Here is a 14,342-nt window from a genome sequence, read left to right as displayed (position 1 = left end):
TTTCCATCTCCCATCAAGTCTTACTTGTCATTCAGTACTCTCTATCTCCCATCAAGTCTCATCATCCAGTGCTCTCCATCTCCCATCAATTCCTACTTATCATCCAGTATTCTCCATCTCCCATCAAGCCTTACTTGTCTTCTAGTGCTCTCCATCTCCCATCAAGTCTCATCATCCAGTATTCTCCATCTCCCATCACGTCTTATCTGTCATCCAGTACTCTCCATCTCCCATCAAGTCTTACTTATCATCCAGTACTCTCCAACTCCCATCAAGCCTTAATTGTCATCCAGTGCTCTCCATCTCCCATAAATTCCTACTTATCATCCAGTACTCTCCATCTCCCATCAAGTCTTACTTATCATCCAGTACTCTCCAACTCCCATCAAGCCTTAATTGTCATCCAGTGCTCTCCATCTCCCATCAATTCCTACTTATCATCCAGTACTCTCCATCTCCCATGAAGTCTTACCTGTCATCCAGTATTCTCCATCTCCCATCAAGTCTTACTTGTCTTCTAGTACTCTCCATCTCCCATCAAGCCTTACTTGTCTTCTAGTACTCTCCATCTCCCATCAAGTCTTACTTGTCTTCTAGTACTCTCCAACTCCCATCAAGTCTTACCTGTCATCCAGTATTCTCCATCTCCCATCAAGCCTTACTTGTCTTCTAGTACTCTCCATCTCCCATCAAGTTTTACTTGTCATGCAGTACTCTCCATCTCCCATCAAGTCTCATCATCCAGTGCTCTCCATCTCCCATCAATTCCTACTTATCATCCAGTACTCTCCAACTCCCATCAAGCCTTAATTGTCATCCAGTGCTCTCCATCTCCCATAAATTCCTACTTATCATCCAGTACTCTCCATCTCCCATCAAGTCTTACTTATCATCCAGTACTCTCCAACTCCCATCAAGCCTTAATTGTCATCCAGTGCTCTCCATCTCCCATCAATTCCTACTTATCATCCAGTACTCTCCATCTCCCATGAAGTCTTACCTGTCATCCAGTATTCTCCATCTCCCATCAAGTCTTACTTGTCTTCTAGTACTCTCCATCTCCCATCAAGCCTTACTTGTCTTCTAGTACTCTCCATCTCCCATCAAGTCTTACTTGTCTTCTAGTACTCTCCAACTCCCATCAAGTCTTACCTGTCATCCAGTATTCTCCATCTCCCATCAAGCCTTACTTGTCTTCTAGTACTCTCCATCTCCCATCAAGTTTTACTTGTCATGCAGTACTCTCCATCTCCCATCAAGTCTCATCATCCAGTGCTCTCCATCTCCCATCAATTCCTACTTATCATCCAGTACTCTCCATCTCCCATCAAGTCTTACCTGTCATCCAGTATTTTCCATCTCCCATCAAGCCTTACTTGTCTTCTAGTGCTCTCGATCTCCCATCAAGTCTCATCATCCAGTATTCTCCATGTCCCATCACGTCTTATCTGTCATCCAGTACTCTCCAACTCCCATCAAGCCTTAATTGTCATCCAGTGCTCTCCATCTCCCATCAATTCCTACTTATCATCCAGTACTCTCCAACTCCCATCAAGCCTTAATTGTCATCCAGTGCTCTCCATCTCCCATCAATTCCTACTTATCATCCAGTACTCTCCATCTCCCATCAAGTCTTACCTGTCATCCAGTATTCTCCATCTCCCATCAAGTCTTACTTGTCTTCTAGTACTCTCCATCTCCCATCAAGCCTTACTTGTCTTCTAGTACTCTCCATCTCCCATCAAGTCTTACTTGTCTTCTAGTACTCTCCAACTCCCATCAAGTCTTACCTGTCATCCAGTATTCTCCATCTCCCATCAAGCCTTACTTGTCTTCTAGTACTCTCCATCTCCCATCAAGTTTTACTTGTCATGCAGTATTCTCTATCTCCCATCAAGTCTCATCATCCTGTGCTCTCCATCTCCCATCAATTCCTACTTATCATCCAGTACTCTCCATCTCCCATCAAGTCTTACCTGTCATCCAGTATTCTCCATCTCCCATCAAGCCTTACTTGTCTTCTAGTGCTCTCCATCTCCCATCAAGTCTCATCATCCAGTATTCTCCATGTCCCATCACGTCTTATCTGTCATCCAGTACTCTCCAACTCCCATCAAGCCTTAATTGTCATCCAGTGCTCTCCATCTCCCATAAATTCCTACTTATCATCCAGTACTCTCTATCTCCCATCAAGTCTTACCTGTCATCCATTATTCTCCATCTCCCATCAAGTCTTACTTGTCTTCTAGTACTCTCCATCTCCCATCAAGTCTTACTTATCTTCTAGTACTCTCCAACTCCCATCAAGTCTTACCTGTCATCCATTATTCTCCATCTCCCATCAAGTCTTACTTGTCTTCTAGTACTCTCCATCTCCCATCAAGTCTTACTTATCTTCTAGTACTCTCCAACTCCCATCAAGTCTTACCTGTCATCCAGTATTCTCCATCTCCCATCAATTCCTACTTATCATCCAGTACTCTCCAACTCCCATCAAGTCTTACCTGTCATCCAGTATTCTCCATCTCCCATCAAGCCTTACTTGTCTTCTAGTACTCTCCATCTCCCATCAAGTTTTACTTGTCATGCAGTACTCTCTATCTCCCATCAAGTCTCATCATCCTGTGCTCTCCATCTCCCATCAATTCCTACTTATCATCCAGTACTCTCCATCTCCCATCAAGTCTTACCTGTCATCCAGTATTCTCCATCTCCCATCAAGCCTTACTTGTCTTCTAGTGCTCTCCATCTCCCATCAAGTCTCATCATCCAGTATTCTCCATGTCCCATCACGTCTTATCTGTCATCCAGTACTCTCCAACTCCCATCAAGCCTTAATTGTCATCCAGTGCTCTCCATCTCCCATAAATTCCTACTTATCATCCAGTACTCTCTATCTCCCATCAAGTCTTACCTGTCATCCATAATTCTCCATCTCCCATCAAGTCTTACTTGTCTTCTAGTACTCTCCATTTCCCATCAAGTCTTACTTATCTTCTAGTACTCTCCAACTCCCATCAAGTCTTACCTGTCATCCAGTATTCTCCATCTCCCATCAATTCCTACTTATCATCCAGTACTCTCCATCTCCCATCAAGTCTTACCTGTCATCCAGTATTCTCCATCTCCCATCAAGCCTTACTTGTCTTCTAGTGCTCTCCATCTCCCATCAAGTCTCATCATCCAGTATTCTCCATCTCCCATCACGTCTTATCTGTCATCCAGTACTCTCCAACTCCCATCAAGTCTTAATTGTCATCCAGTGCTCTCCATCTCCCATCAATTCCTACTTATCATCCAGTATTCTCCATCTCCCATCACGTCTTATCTGTCATCCAGTACTCTCCAACTCCCATCAAGCCTTAATTGTCATCCAGTGCTCTCCATCTCCCATCAATTCCTACTTATCATCCAGTACTCTCCATCTCCCATCAAGTCTTACCTGTCATCCAGTATTCTCCATCTCCCATCAAGTCTTACTTGTCTTCTAGTACTCTCCATCTCCCATCAAGTCTTACTTGTCTTCTAGTACTCTCCAACTCCCATCAAGTCTTACCTGTCATCCAGTATTCTCCATCTCCCATCAAGCCTTACTTGTCTTCTAGTACTCTCCATCTCCCATCAAGTTTTACTTGTCATGCAGTACTCTCTATCTCCCATCAAGTCTCATCATCCAGTGCTCTCCATCTCCCATCAATTCCTACTTATCATCCAGTACTCTCCATCTCCCATCAAGTCTTACCTGTCATCCAGTATTCTCCATCTCCCATCAAGCCTTACTTGTCTTCTAGTGCTCTCCATCTCCCATCAAGTCTCATCATCCAGTATTCTCCATGTCCCATCACGTCTTATCTGTCATCCAGTACTCTCCAACTCCCATCAAGCCTTAATTGTCATCCAGTGCTCTCCATCTCCCATAAATTCCTACTTATCATCCAGTACTCTCTATCTCCCATCAAGTCTTACCTGTCATCCAGTATTCTCCATCTCCCATCAAGTCTTACTTGTCTTCTAGTACTCTCCATCTCCCGTCAAGTCTTACTTGTCTTTTATTACTCTCCATCTCCCATCAAGTCTTACTTGTCTTCTAGTACTCTCCATCTCCCTTCAAGTCTTACTTATCTTCTAGTACTCTCCAACTCCCATCAAGTCTTCCCTGTCATCCAGTATTCTCCATCTGCCATCAAGCCTTACTTGTCTTCTAGTGCTCTCCATCTCCCATCAAGTCTCATCATCCAGTATTCTCCATCTCCCATCAATTCCTACTTATCATCCAGTACTCTCCATCTCCCATCAAGTCTTCCCTGTCATCCAGTATTCTCCATCTGCCATCAAGCCTTACTTGTCTTCTAGTGCTCTCCATCTCCCATCAAGTCTCATCATCCAGTATTCTCCATCTCCCATCACGTCTTATCTGTCATCCAGTACTCTCCAACTCCTATCAAGCCTTAATTGTCATCCAGTGCTCTCCATCTCCCATCAATTCCTACTTATCATCCAGTATTCTCCATCTCCCATCACGTCTTATCTGTCATCCAGTACTCTCCAACTCCCATCAAGCCTTAATTGTCATCCAGTGCTCTCCATCTCCCATCAATTCCTACTTATCATCCAGTACTCTCCAACTCCCATCAAGCCTTAATTGTCATCCAGTGCTCTCCATCTCCCATCAATTCCTACTTATCATCCAGTACTCTCCATCTCCCATCAAGTCTTACCTGTCATCCAGTATTCTCCATCTCCCATCAAGCCTTACTTGTCTTCTAGTGCTCTCCATCTCCCATCAAGTCTCATCATCCAGTATTCTCCATGTCCCATCACGTCTTATCTGTCATCCAGTACTCTCCAACTCCCATCAAGCCTTAATTGTCATCCAGTGCTCTCCATCTCCCATAAATTCCTACTTATCATCCAGTACTCTCTATCTCCCATCAAGTCTTACCTGTCATCCATTATTCTCCATCTCCCATCAAGTCTTACTTGTCTTCTAGTACTCTCCATCTCCCATCAAGTCTTACTTATCTTCTAGTACTCTCCAACTCCCATCAAGTCTTACCTGTCATCCAGTATTCTCCATCTCCCATCAATTCCTACTTATCATCCAGTACTCTCCATCTCCCATCAAGTCTTACCTGTCATCCAGTATTCTCCATCTCCCATCAAGCCTTACTTGTCTTCTAGTGCTCTCCATCTCCCATCAAGTCTCATCATCCAGTATTCTCCATCTCCCATCACGTCTTATCTGTCATCCAGTACTCTCCAACTCCCATCAAGTCTTAATTGTCATCCAGTGCTCTCCATCTCCCATCAATTCCTACTTATCATCCAGTATTCTCCATCTCCCATCACGTCTTATCTGTCATCCAGTACTCTCCAACTCCCATCAAGCCTTAATTGTCATCCAGTGCTCTCCATCTCCCATCAATTCCTACTTATCATCCAGTACTCTCCAACTCCCATCAAGCCTTACCGGTCATCCAGTATTCTCCATCTCCCATCAAGTCTTACTTGTCTTCTAGTACTCTCCATCTCCCATCAAGTCTTACTTATCTTCTAGTACTCTCCAACTCCCATCAAGTCTTACCTGTCATCCAGTATTCTCCATCTCCCATCAATTCCTACTTATCATCCAGTACTCTCCATCTCCCATCAAGTCTTACCTGTCATCCAGTATTCTCCATCTCCCATCAAGCCTTACTTGTCTTCTAGTGCTCTCCATCTCCCATCAAGTCTCATCATCCAGTATTCTCCATCTCCCATCACGTCTTATCTGTCATCCAGTACTCTCCAACTCCCATCAAGCCTTAATTGTCATCCAGTGCTCTCCATCTCCCATCAATTCCTACTTATCATCCAGTACTCTCCATCTCCCATCAAGTCTTACCTGTCATCCAGTATTCTCCATCTCCCATCAAGTCTTACTTGTCTTCTAGTACTCTCCATCTCCCATCAAGTCTTACTTGTCTTCTAGTACTCTCCAACTCCCATCAAGTCTTACCTGTCATCCAGTATTCTCCATCTCCCATCAAGCCTTACTTGTCTTCTAGTACTCTCCATCTCCCATCAAGTCTCATCATCCAGTACTCTCCAACTCCCATCAATTCTTAATTGTCATCCAGTACTCGCCATTTCCCATCAAGCCTTGTCATCCAGTACCCGCCATCTCCCATCAAATCTTACCATCCAGTTCTCTCCATCTCCCATCAAGTCTTACTTGTCTTCTAGTAATCTCCATCTCCCATCAAGTCTCATCATCCAGTATTCTCCATCTCCCATCACGTCTTATCTGTCATCCAGTACTGGCCATCTCCCATCAATTCTTACTTGTCATCTAGTGCTCTCCATCTCCCATCAAGTCTTACTTGTCATCTAGAACTCTCTATCTTTCATCAAGTCTTACTTGTCATCTAGTACTCTCCATCTCCCATCAAGTCTTACTTGTCATCTAGTACTCGCCATCTCTCATCAAGTCTTGTCATCCAGTACTCGCCATCTCTCATCAAGTCTTCTCATCCAGTTCTCTCCATCTCCCATCAAGTCTTGTCATCCAGTACTCTCCATCTCCCATAAAGTGTGTGGCCAGGTTCACATTGCGTTTGGGCGATCCAATTAACGGATCCGTTACTTAGTGGCATTAATGCTATGTAACGGATCCGTTAAAGTGCCCATAGACTCCCATTATCGTAACGCATCCTAACGCATGTCAAAATCGGCATGCATTAGAGATGATGCGTTACTTTGTGATGCACCCTTGAACGCGGTCTACCGCGTTTTCGGGTACATTAGGTCTAATGCTCTGCAAACGGACGTGTTTGCTGTGCATGCTAACGCATGCCAAAGCAATGTAACCATGCATTAGCGCATGTGTAAGCGCGATTGTATAAAAAAAGAGATTTTGTGCATCAGTGTTAGCGCATCCGTTTAACGGATCCATTAAAAGGATGGCACTAACGCGATGTGAACCTAGCCTTACTTGTCATCCAGTACTCACCATCTCCCATCTAGTCTTACTTGTCATCCAGTACTCGCCATCTCCCATCAAGTGTCATCATCTAGTACTCTCCATCTCTTATCAATTCTTATCATCTAGTACTCTCCATCTCCCATCAAGTCTTACCTGTCATCCAGTACTCGCCATCTCCCATCATATCTCATCATCTAGTGCTCTCTGTCTACCATCAATTCTTTCTTGTCATTCAGTACTCACCATTTCTCATCAAGTCTTACCATCCAGTACTTCTCGTCTCAGAACAGTTCTTATCATCCAGCAATCTCCATCTCCCATCAATTCTTACTTGTCATTCAGTACTTTAAATCTCTTATCAATTCTTATCATCCAGCACTCTCATCTCTGATCAATTCTTATTTGTCATCCAGTACTCGCCATCTCCCATCAAGTCTCATCATCTAGTGCTTTCTATCTACCATCAATTCTTTCTTGTCATCCAGTACTCTCCATCTCCCGTCAAGTCGCATCATCCAGTACTTCCAGTCTCCCAACAGTTCTTATCATCCAGCAATCTCCATCTCCCATCAATTCTTACTTGTCATTCAGTACTCTCCATCTCCCATCAATTCCTATCATCCAGCACTCTCATCTCCGATCAACTCTTATTTGTCATCCAGCATCTCCATCCAGCACTCTCCATCTCCCATTAATTCTTACTCATCATTCAGCAGCAACCATCTCTCAACAATTCTTACTTATAATTCCGTTCTCTCCATATCGCACCAAGTCTTACTTGTCAACCTGTACTTTCCTTCTCCCATCAGTCATTTGGCACTTTCTGCTTTCCATCAACTGTTCATCCAGAAATCTCCCTCTCCTATCAATTCTTGCTTCTCATGCAGGAATGTCCATCTTCTACCATCTTGTACTCATCATCTAGTACTCTCCATTTCCCATCAATTTTTATCATCCAGGCAGTAGTTTCCATCTCCCATCAATTACTTCTCATCGAGTACTCTCCATCTTCTATCAACACTTAATCATCACTCAGTACCCTCCCATCTCCCAGCAAGTCTTCATCCAGTACTCTCCATCTCACAGCACTCTCTATTTCATATTTTTAGCTATCACCAGTACTCCCCATCTTTCATCCAGAGATGGATTATAATTGAGGGAAAATTAGGCAACTGGCAGAGGCCCAAGACTATTGGGTGCCATCCCTGATAAGATTGCCATATTAAAATCTGAAGTGTCAGTGGCGCAGTGCCGTGAGGCAGAGGTAGTTTTATGTAGCTCCCATGCCTTCCATATGCAATTATGCCTGCATCTTAGGGATGTGGATAGAATTAAACATAGCAAAGGGTGAGATCCTCTGGAGTGAAAGGGTGGACAGCAAATGGGGGATGCAGTCGGTAATTAATTATAGAAGAGGGAAAGAGGCAGTGATGGGTATTGAATGGGGAGGGGGGGAGAGGCACTGTTGGTTATTGGATGGGGGAGAGTTCTGGTGGGTTACTGGGATGAAGAAAGACAGTGGGTTATTAAATGGCAGAAAAAGCCACAGCGGGGGGGAAGAGAGACACAGTGGGTTATGAATTTGGGGGGGGGGGGAAGAGAGACAATGAATTATTAAATGGGGGGAAAGGTGCACAGTGGGTTATTGAATGGGGGAAGACAGACAGTGGTTTATTGAATGGGGAAGACAGAAGTGGGTTATTGAATGGGGGAAAACAGACAGTGGTTTATTGAATGGGGAAGACATAAGTGGGTTATTGAATGGGGGAAGACAGACAGTGGTTTATTGAATGGGGAAGACAGAAGTGGGTTATTGAATGGGGGAAGACAGAAGTGGGTTATTGAATGGGGAAGACAGAAGTGGGTTATTGAATGGGGAAGACAGACAGTGGGTTATTGAATGGGGGAAGACAGAAGTGGGTTATTGAATGGGGAAGACATAAGTGGGTTATTGAATGGGGGAAGACAGACAGTGGTTTATTGAATGGGGAAGACAGAAGTGGGTTATTGAATGGGGGAAGACAGAAGTGGGTTATTGAATGGGGGAAGACAGAAGTGGGTTATTGAATGGGGGAAGACAGAAGTGGGTTATTGAATGGGGGAAAACAGACAGTGGTTTATTGAATGGGGAAGACAGAAGTGGGGGTATTGAATGGGGAAGACAGACAGTGGGTTATTGAATGGGGAAGACAGAAGTGGGTTATTGAATGGGGGGAAACAGACAGTGGTTTATTGAATGGGGAAGACAGAAGTGGGTTATTGAATGGGGAAGACAGACAGTGGGTTATTGAATGGGGGAAGACAGAAGTGGGTTATTGAATGGGGAAGACAGAAGTGGGTTATTGAATGGGGGAAAACAGACAGTGGTTTATTGAATGGGGAAGACAGAAGTGGGTTATTGAATGGGGAAGACAGACAGTGGGTTATTGAATGGGGGAAGACAGAAGTGGGTTATTGAATGGGGGAAGACAGACAGTGGGTTATTGAATGGGAAGGAGAGGCAATGGGTTATTGAATAGGGAGAGAAGAAATGGGCTATGGAATGGGGGAAAGAGGCACAGTGGTTAACTTAATGAGGCGGCAGTGAGTAATGAATTGGGGGAGCACAGTGGTAATGGATTTATATATTTAATAGGAGGGGGTGCATAGTTTTAAATTTATATTTTTTAATTTAATTTTATATTTAATTTTTTATTTTAATTTACATTTTTTGTTTTTATATTTTTCAAATTTTTGTATACTAAATTTGTCTTTTTTGGGTGAGGGAAAAGTGGCTATCTAGTTTTTAGGGCAACAAAGGCCTCTCACATGTTTTCAAATCTACTATTATTTTCTACAGAATTTGTTTTATACTTTAATCTATTACTAGCTCATCGCTGGTAGAGATTTGATATTTTTATGCATAGACGGCCAGAAATGTGCCTACATTTTTTAAAAGGTGTATGCTATGAAAAATATTACAAGAATGCTGCATATATATTTTTCATTATTTCTTTCTTGACTTAAAGATTTCCTCAGCGGGTGGAAGTGACCTTTTAACCGTTACCATTCCAGTTTGCTCTACCCACTCCACTTACAAGGATCCTGTTTCACAGCTTGAACCGACTTCCTTCTTCAAACCTCTCACACAGAGAGACATAGTGGGTTATTGAATGGGGGTGGCACTGTAAGTAACTGAATTGGGGGCAGTGGTTAATGATTTGGGGGGTGCACATAGTGTAGTTGATAGAGGGATGCACAGTACTGGCTCATTTATTGATATATATGTGTTATACAGTGGCTAATTATATATCAATGATGTGGTGCACATTTGTATTCAGTGGCGAAAAGTGAGAGCTTTTTTATTCAAGTGTCATGGTCTGTGCAGGAAACTCTACCTAGACAAATCCCGGACTGTTGATGTAGATGTGAAGGTCTGACCAGATGGAACAGAAATGAAAGAAAATGGCTCCAATCAGGTGGAATATCAACGGAATGTTACTGAGCATAAATCTAATGATTCTATATCTATGCTGTATGGCCTACTCCCTGACGATGGGAGTAACAATCTTATTTATAAAGCAACCTTCCTTATTTCGTAGTGTCCTCCTTTATGTGTCGCACCTTGTACTGTTATAAAGGGCTCTCCATTATTAAGTATTCAGCTATCCATTATTAAAAAGTATGTTACTTTACTACATATTGTGTTGTACAATATTGCAGTGCCCTCCCTTATTATGTGTAGCGTCATTCATTGTTATATCGTGCCCTCCCTTATTATGTATAGTGTTTTCCACTGATATAGCGTATTCCCCATTATTATGTATTCCGCCATCAATTATTACATAGCATGTTCCCTTGCTACATATAGCATTGTACATTATTAGTGTCCTCACTTATTACGTATGGTATCATTCATTGTCATAGTGCCCTCCCTTATTCTGTGTAGTACTTTCCATTGATAAATATTGTACTCTTTCATGAATTGCGTCATCATATGTATGACAATCCCTTACTGCATACATATAGTCTACATACACTTCATTCTTTATTATCTATAACGCCATCCTCCTTACTACGTCGTGTATCTGATGCCTCCGATTGCAATTTTTATAAGTGTGAAAATTTCCAAAGCCTAATGTTTCTTCACCAGCATTTTTTTATTGTCCCTGAAATGTGCACCTGAACAACTGTATGTTCATAATGGGACTCATCATTTGACTTCTCCTGGCACATAACTTCCACTGTCAGGGGTCAGGGAACCTGTCACATAACACATCAGTTGAACAAAGGGACCACACAGTCTGAACTGCCCAGGGCAAGCAACCCTTGCTTCCATCAATTCTTACTTATAATAATACTTAAATAATCACTCCTCCTTCCATCAAAGTTTTTTATCCTCTTAATTTATTGCAGTCAGCATACTATACAGCACTGTGTACTTACAATTGCTCTTTTTGCCTTTCTACCCAGTTAATTCTTCTGTTTTCCCTGCTCTATGTAGAAACTGGAAGTCTCTTCTGGTAACAAAAGTCATTTTTATTTATAGGTTAGGTATGAATATGTTGTATGGGAATCCCTAAAATATTTCTATAGTTACAAAGGCAAGGTTTTGTAAAGCGTTTCTTCCATGGCGTAACTTGAAGAATGTGGGCTTCAATGCAAAAGAATGGCGCCCCCAATTATTGCAAGTCTTTAATAGTATTAGTCTTTTTCTATAGGCACAAATTGGACTTATTGGGCCCCCAAGGGCCTGAGTGCGAACTATTGTAGTTACGTCCCTGCCTTTCTTTCTATCTTCCTTCTCAGTAAGACGTCCATCATCTGGTTTTTGGATCATGAAAACAGGGATCCTTCGTGAATGATGCGGTAGAGAGCACGTGCGACCACAGCTCAATTCACTGTGCAATTCGCGAAGTTTACACTTGCTCACAATGCCTAATTCATGCAGATGACTTTGTGCCCCCCATTCTCAGGATCGGTGGGGTTTTAGCAGTTCTATCCCTGGTGATCAACCGTTTATGATCCATCTGTGGTAAATGTTTATGGCTACCTTTACTAGTGTAAAGCAAAAGAGACAAAGTGACATGTTCTACAGGGTGGGCCATGTATAAGGATACACATAAATAAAATGGGAATGGTTGGTGATATCATCTTCCTGTTTGTGGCACATTAGTATATGGGAGGGGGAAAACTTTTTAAGATGGGTGATGACCATGGCGGCCATTTTGAAGTCGGCCATTTTGGATCCAACTTTATTTTTTCCAATGGGAAGAGGGTCATGTGACACATCAAACGTATTGAGAATTTCACAAGAAAAACAATAGTGTGCTTGGTTTTAATGTAACTTTATTCTTTCATGAGTTATTTAAAAGTTTCTCTTTGTTTACAGCCATTGACATGTCTCAAGAGGTTGACACGTGAGGAGCGGATAGAAATTGTGTTGATGTCTGGTGAATGCAGTAACGGGGTCATTGCAGCAGATTTCAATACAAGACACCCTACGCAAGAAAACTATCACCATTCCCATTTGATTTAGGTATATCCATATAAATGGCCCACCTAAAAAAGTTTGCCTCATCACTGAACAGAATGTTCTGTGTAAACTGAGGGTCCTGTTCCAATTTTTGTTTTGCCCATTCTGCAAATTCAGCGTGCCGATCTGGGTCATCCTCGTTGAGATGCTGCAGAAGCTGGATTCTGTAAGGGAGCCATTTGTGAATAGCTAATATCCACCATAGGGATGATCGACTGTTGCCACAATGGCACTCTGAATTTCTATCCGCTCCTCACGTGTTAACCTCTGCGATATGTCAATGGCTGTAAACAAAGAGAAACTTCTAAATAACTCATGAAAGAATAAAGTTACGTTAAAACCAAGCACACCATTGTTTTTCTTGTGAAATTCTCAATACGTTTGATGTGTCACATGACCCTATTCCCATTGGAAAAAATAAAGTTGGATCCAAAGTGGCCGACTTCAAAATGGCCGCCGTGTTCACCACCCATCTTGAATAGTTTTCTCCCTCCCATATACTAATGTGCCACACGCAGGACATTGAAATCACCAACCTTTCCCATTTTATTTAGGTGTATCCATATAAATGGTCCACCCTGTATTATGAATAAGTTGAGCTGTCGGGCAATTCTCTACAATTTCTGCATGGGGTCTTTCCCGCACCCCTTTATAGGGGTATATCACTAGAGACCATGTTTTAATCTTTGTGTCCAATTTTTGTGCTTTTCAGCAATATTATTATATAATTACTAGTGATGAGCGAGTGTACTCGTTGCTCGGGTGGTCTCAGAGTATTTGTTAGTGCTTGGAGATTTAGTTTTCAGCGCCTCAGCAGCATGATTTGCGGCTACTAGGCAGCTTGAACACATGTGGGGTTTCCCTAGCAACCGGGCAACCCCCACATGTACTCAGGCTGGGTAGTAGCTGTAAATCATTCAGCTGCGGCGATGAAAAGTAAATCTCCGAACACTAACAAATACTCGGAGACTACCGAGCGTGCTCAGGAAAACCCAAGCAACAAGTACAGTCGCTCATCACTAATAATCACCAACCTGCTCAGACTCTTAGAAGCAAATCTTAGCAAAACTCTTGGGTAGGGATGGGTCTTTTGGTACCTGACCTGAACTTTTTGTAAAAAAAGAACCTGAACCCCTTTGAAAATATGGTTACCCAAACTGGTAAGGAAAAAAAAAATCTCTCTCCCCTTACCCGAACACTGCTCTGGACTTCAGCAGAAAGTCTGTGTTCGGCTTTCAGGCCCAGTCACTGTCCTGTATGAAGACTAAACATTTCTGTTTGAGTTTGCCAATCTATACTCTTGGGAGCCTCCAAAGTCTATTGCAACCTTGTGAAACCAGCGCTTATGGAAGGTTGTCTTATTATCATGGCTTAAGTTCCGATTTGCTCTTCTGTATGAAGAATATCAGAATTTTTTTCATTGTTTATATTTCTTACTTCCCTTCCGAAAGTACAAATGACCTTTTTAAGCTATTACACTTTGTGCTTCCATCAGTGACTGTTTTGCTTAATTCTCCATGCAGTATTACATTTTGTAGTACCTTTTCACTTCTGCTTTTGAATAAACACGGATGTGAAAATTGGCCTCGTGCTCGAATAAAGTTGATTTTTCAAGATATTATGGTCAGCGTGTGGCCTTATATACCTTCCTCTTCTACCTGGAGATCTCCAGCTGGTGCTAAACTACAACACTTAGGATCCCCTGTTAGCACATTATAGTTTCTCAACAGCTGTAGAGCCGAAGGTTGGAGACCATTGCTTTAGCCCAGAGGTACCTTTCGTCCATAATCACATATGATGTATCTTCAAAAATGATCATCTAGGCCCATCCTTGACAACGACTGCAGTAATTATGTGCCTTAT

This window comes from Ranitomeya imitator, chromosome 6 (assembly GCF_032444005.1).
Source record: "Ranitomeya imitator isolate aRanImi1 chromosome 6, aRanImi1.pri, whole genome shotgun sequence".
NCBI classification, from domain to species: domain Eukaryota; kingdom Metazoa; phylum Chordata; class Amphibia; order Anura; family Dendrobatidae; genus Ranitomeya; species Ranitomeya imitator.
The sequence above is the reverse complement of the archived record's forward strand: the minus strand, read 5'-3'. Positions refer to the sequence as shown.